This window comes from Balaenoptera physalus, assembly GCF_965194825.1.
Source record: "Balaenoptera physalus genome assembly, contig: HAP1_SCAFFOLD_749, whole genome shotgun sequence".
NCBI classification, from domain to species: domain Eukaryota; kingdom Metazoa; phylum Chordata; class Mammalia; order Artiodactyla; family Balaenopteridae; genus Balaenoptera; species Balaenoptera physalus.
This window is the reverse complement of record NW_028126019.1, coordinates 126163-133171: the sequence shown is the minus strand read 5'-3', so window position 1 is coordinate 133171 and position 7009 is coordinate 126163.

Genomic DNA, 7009 nt, shown 5'->3' with positions numbered 1-7009 from the left:
ACACAATGATCCAAGACCCTGGTCATTACAATGCTCGATGACCCATGTCATCACAATTCTCCATGCCATGGTCATCACAATGCTCCATGGCCCCTATAATCACAATGCTCCATGCCCTTGTCATCACAATGCTCCAGACCGCTTGTCATCATAATGTCCCATGCCTGTGTCATCATAATGCTCCATGACCTTTGTCATCAGAATGTTACATGGCCCCTGTCATCACAGTGCTCCATGATACCTTTCATCACAATGCTAGATGACCACTGTCATCAAAATGCCCCGTGACACCTTATATCACAATTCGCCATGGCCCTTGTCATCACAATGCTCCTTGAACTGTGTCATCATAAGTTTCCAGGACACATGTAATCACAATGGTCAATTACAACTTTCATCACAATGCTCCAGGCCACTTGTCATGACAGTGCACAATGCCTTGTCAGCACAATGCTCCTTGGCCCCTATAATCACAATGCTCCATGCCCTTTTCATCACAATGCTCCAGATCTCTTCTCATCACATTGCTCAATGCTCGTGTCAACACAATGCTCCAGGGCCCCTGTCATCACAATGCTCGATGACCCTTGTCATCACAATGCTCCATGCCGTGTCATCACAATGCTCCATAACACTTGTCATCACAATGTTCCATGGCTTATGTCATCACAATGCTCCATAGCCCTTGTCATCACAGTGCTCCATGATACCTTTCATGACAATTCGAGTTGACCACTGTCATCACATTTCCCCATGACACCTGTCATCACAATTCGCCATTGCCCTTGTCATTACAGAGCTCCATGAACCGTGTCATCACAATGTTCCAGGTCACTTGTCATCAAAATGATCCATGACCACTTTCATCACAAGGCTCCATGACACCTCTCATCACAATGCTCTATGTCCTATGTATTCACAATGCTCCATGGCCCCTGTAATCACATTGCTCCATGATCCCTTTCATCACAATGCCCGATGACCCCACTCATCACAATGCTCCATGATTCCTGTCAGCAAAATATTCCATGACACTTGTCCTCACAATGATCCATGGCACTTTTCATCACAATAATCCATGGTTCTTTTCATCACAATACTCCAGGAAAACTTTCATCAGAGTGCTCCATGACCCTTTCATCACAATTCCCAATGCCACCTGTCATCACAATGCCCCATGACCCCTGTCATCACCATGCTCCATGGCCCTTGTCATCACAAAGCTCCATGAACCCTGTCATCACAATGATCCATGACCGCTTTCTTCACAATGCTCCAGTAACATTTTCATCACAATGGTCCATACCACTTCTCATCACAATGCACCATGCACTTGTCAGCATAATGCTCCTTGGGGCCTGTACTCAAAATGCTCCATACCCTTGTCATTACAATGCTCCAGATCTCTTCTCATTACAATGTTCCATACCCATGTCAACGCAATGCTCCATGACCCCTGTCATCACAATTCATGATGACCCATTTCATCACAATGCTCAAAGCCCTTGTCATCACAATGCTTCATGAACCTTGTCGTCACAATGTTCACTGACCACTGTCATCACAATGCTCCATGACCCTAGTCATCCCAATGCTGCATAATTACTGTCATCCCAATTTTCTGTGACCGCTGTCATCACAATGCTCCAGGACCATTTTCATCACAATGTTCCATGCCCCCTGTCATCACAATGCCCCATGAACCCTGTCATCACAATTCGCCATGTTCCTTGTCATCACAATGCTCCATGACCCCTGTCATCACAATGCTCGATGACCCTTGTCATCACCATGCTCCATGGACCCTGTAATCACAATGATTCATGCACTAGTCATCACAACGCTCCAGAACTCTTTTCAACATAATGCTCCATTTCCGTGTCACCACAATGCTCCTTGACACTTGTCATCACAATGCTCCATGGCCCCTGTCATCACAGTGCTCCATGATACATTTCATCACAATTCTAGATGACCACTATCATCACAATGCCACCTGACATCTGTCATCACAATTCGCCATGGCCCTTGTCATCACAATGCTCCCTGAACCGTGTCATCACAATGTTCCAGGAAACTTGTCATCACAGTGATCTATGACCACTTTCGTCACAATATTTCATAAACCCTGTCATCACAATGCTCCATGCCCTATGTTTTCACCATTCTCCTTGGCCCCTGTAATCACATTACACCATGATGCCTTTCATCACAATGCTCCATGAGCACTGTCATTACAATGCCCCATGACACCTGTGCTCACAATGCGCCATGGCTGTTGACATCACAACATTCCATGACCACTGTCATCACAATGCTCGATGAACCTTGTAATCACAATGCTCCATGCCCTTGTCATCACAATGCTCCAGAACTTTTGTCATCATAATGCTCCATGCACGTGTCATAACAATGCTCCAAGGCCTTTGTCATCACAATGCTCCATGGCCACTGCCATCACAGTGCTCCATGATACCTTTCATCACAATGCTAGATGCCCACTGTTATCAAAACGCCCAATGATGCCTGTCATCACAATGCTCCAAGGCCACACCCATCACAATGCTCCATGATCCCTGTCAGCACAATGTTCCATGACCGTGTCATCACAATGCTCCATGACGCATGGCCTCACAATTCTCCATGATACTTGTCATTACAATGCTCCATGGCTCTCGACATCACAAAGCTCCATGGTGCTTTTCTTCACAATTCTCCAGGACAACTTTCATCACAGTGTTCCATGCCACCTGTCATCACAATGCCCCCTGACCCCTGTCATCACAATCCTCCATGGCCCTTGTCATCACAAATCTCCATGACCCCTGTCATCACAATGATCCATGACCCCTTTCCTCACAATGCTCCAGTAGCCCTTTCATCACAATGCTCCATGCCATTTTCATCACAATGCTCCATGGCCCCTGTAATCACAATGCTCCATGCCTTTGGCATCACAATGCTCCAGAACTCTTGTCATCATAATGCACCATGCAAATGTCATACAATGCTCCATGACACTTGTCATCACAATGCTCCATGGCCCCTGTAATCACAATGCTCCATGCCCTTAGCATCACAATGCTCCAGAACTCTTGTCATCATAATGTTCCATGCCCTTGTCTTCACAATGATCCATGACACTTGTCATCAGAATGTTCCATGGCCATTGTCATCAAAATGCTCCATGACACCTGTCATCACAATTCGCCATGGCCCTTGTCTTCACAATGCTCCATGAACCTGGTCATCACAATGTTCTGGGACACTTGTCATCACAATGATCCATGACAATTTTCATTACAATACCCATGACCCCGACATCACAATGCTCCATGGCCTATGTACTCAGAATGCTCCATGACACCTCTCACCACAATGTTCCATGACAGTTTTCATCACAACGAACCATGACTCCTGCCATCACAGTGTTCCCTGCCCATGTCATCACATAGCTCCATGGCCCCTGTAATCACAATGCTCCATGCCTTTGTCATCATAATGCTCCAGAACTCTTGTCATCATAATGCACCATGCAAATGTCATACAATGCTCCATGACACTTGTCATCACAATGCTCCATGGCATTTGTCATCACAATGCTCCACGGCCCCTGTCATCACAGTGCTCCATGATACCTTTCATCACAATCCTAGGTGACCAAAGACATCACATTGCCCCATGACACTTGTCACTACAATTCGCCATGGCCCTTGTAATCACAATGTTCCATGAGCCATGTCATCACAATGTTCCAGGACACTTGTCATCACAATGATCCGTGACCACATTCATCACAATGTTCCATGACCCCTGTCATCACAATGCTCCATGGTCTATGTATTCACATTGCTGCATGGCCCATGTAATCACATTGCTCCATGATCACTTTCATCACAATGTTCCATGACACTTGTCATCACTACGCTCCAGATCTCATGTTATCACAATGCTCCATGACTAGTGTCATCACCATGCTCTATGACCCTTGTCATCACAATGCTCCGTGGTGCTTTTCATCACAATGCTCTATGACCACATTCACTGCAATGCTCCATGCACCCTGTCATCTCAATGCCCCATGACACCTGTCATCACATTTCGCCATGGCCCATGCCATCACAATGCTCCATGAACCGTGTCATCACAAGGTTCCATCACAGTTTTCATCTCAAGGCTCCATTGCCCCTGTCATCTCAATGCTCCGTTGCCTTTGCTCATCACAATGCTAAATGGCCCCTGTAATCACAGCGCTCCATGACACCTTTCATCACACTGCTCCATGACCACTGTCATCACAATGCCCCATGACACCTGTCATCACAATGCTCGAAAACCTTTCTCATGACAAAGCTCCATGATCCCTGTCAGCACAATGTTCCATGACACTTGTCATCACAATTTTCCATGACCTCTGTGATCACAATGTTCCCTGTCCATGTCATCACAATTCTCCATGCCCTTTTCATCACAATACACCATATCCTTGTCAGCACAGTGCTCCTTGGCCCCTATAATCACAATGCTCCATGCCCTTGTCATCACAATGCTCCAGTTCTCTTCTCATCACAATGCTCCATGCCTGTGTCAACACAATGATCCAAGACCCTGGTCATTACAATGCTCGATGACCCATGTCATCACAATTCTCCATGCCATGGTCATCACAATGCTCCATGGCCCCTATAATCACAATGCTCCATGCCCTTGTCATCACAATGCTCCAGACCGCTTGTCATCATAATGTCCCATGCCTGTGTCATCATAATGCTCCATGACCTTTGTCATCAGAATGTTACATGGCCCCTGTCATCACAGTGCTCCATGATACCTTTCATCACAATGCTAGATGACCACTGTCATCAAAATGCCCCGTGACACCTTATATCACAATTCGCCATGGCCCTTGTCATCACAATGCTCCTTGAACTGTGTCATCATAAGTTTCCAGGACACATGTAATCACAATGGTCAATTACAACTTTCATCACAATGCTCCAGGCCACTTGTCATGACAGTGCACAATGCCTTGTCAGCACAATGCTCCTTGGCCCCTATAATCACAATGCTCCATGCCCTTTTCATCACAATGCTCCAGATCTCTTCTCATCACATTGCTCAATGCTCGTGTCAACACAATGCTCCAGGGCCCCTGTCATCACAATGCTCGATGACCCTTGTCATCACAATGCTCCATGCCGTGTCATCACAATGCTCCATAACACTTGTCATCACAATGTTCCATGGCTTATGTCATCACAATGCTCCATAGCCCTTGTCATCACAGTGCTCCATGATACCTTTCATGACAATTCGAGTTGACCACTGTCATCACATTTCCCCATGACACCTGTCATCACAATTCGCCATTGCCCTTCTCATTACAGAGCTCCATGAACCGTGTCATCACAATGTTCCAGGTCACTTGTCATCAAAATGATCCATGACCACTTTCATCACAAGGCTCCATGACACCTCTCATCACAATGCTCTATGTCCTATGTATTCACAATGCTCCATGGCCCCTGTAATCACATTGCTCCATGATCCCTTTCATCACAATGCCCGATGACCCCACTCATCACAATGCTCCATGATTCCTGTCAGCAAAATATTCCATGACACTTGTCCTCACAATGATCCATGGCACTTTTCATCACAATAATCCATGGTTCTTTTCATCACAATACTCCAGGAAAACTTTCATCAGAGTGCTCCATGACCCTTTCATCACAATTCCCAATGCCACCTGTCATCACAATGCCCCATGACCCCTGTCATCACCATGCTCCATGGCCCTTGTCATCACAAAGCTCCATGAACCCTGTCATCACAATGATCCATGACCGCTTTCTTCACAATGCTCCAGTAACATTTTCATCACAATGGTCCATACCACTTCTCATCACAATGCACCATGCACTTGTCAGCATAATGCTCCTTGGGGCCTGTACTCAAAATGCTCCATACCCTTGTCATTACAATGCTCCAGATCTCTTCTCATTACAATGTTCCATACCCATGTCAACGCAATGCTCCATGACCCCTGTCATCACAATTCATGATGACCCATTTCATCACAATGCTCAAAGCCCTTGTCATCACAATGCTTCATGAACCTTGTCGTCACAATGTTCACTGACCACTGTCATCACAATGCTCCATGACCCTAGTCATCCCAATGCTGCATAATTACTGTCATCCCAATTTTCTGTGACCGCTGTCATCACAATGCTCCAGGACCATTTTCATCACAATGTTCCATGCCCCCTGTCATCACAATGCCCCATGAACCCTGTCATCACAATTCGCCATGTTCCTTGTCATCACAATGCTCCATGACCCCTGTCATCACAATGCTCGATGACCCTTGTCATCACCATGCTCCATGGACCCTGTAATCACAATGATTCATGCACTAGTCATCACAACGCTCCAGAACTCTTTTCAACATAATGCTCCATTTCCGTGTCACCACAATGCTCCTTGACACTTGTCATCACAATGCTCCATGGCCCCTGTCATCACAGTGCTCCATGATACATTTCATCACAATTCTAGATGACCACTATCATCACAATGCCACCTGACATCTGTCATCACAATTCGCCATGGCCCTTGTCATCACAATGCTCCCTGAACCGTGTCATCACAATGTTCCAGGAAACTTGTCATCACAGTGATCTATGACCACTTTCGTCACAATATTTCATAAACCCTGTCATCACAATGCTCCATGCCCTATGTTTTCACCATTCTCCTTGGCCCCTGTAATCACATTACACCATGATGCCTTTCATCACAATGCTCCATGAGCACTGTCATTACAATGCCCCATGACACCTGTGCTCACAATGCGCCATGGCTGTTGACATCACAACATTCCATGACCACTGTCATCACAATGCTCGATGAACCTTGTAATCACAATGCTCCATGCCCTTGTCATCACAATGCTCCAGAACTTTTGTCATCATAATGCTCCATGCACGTGTCATAACAATGCTCC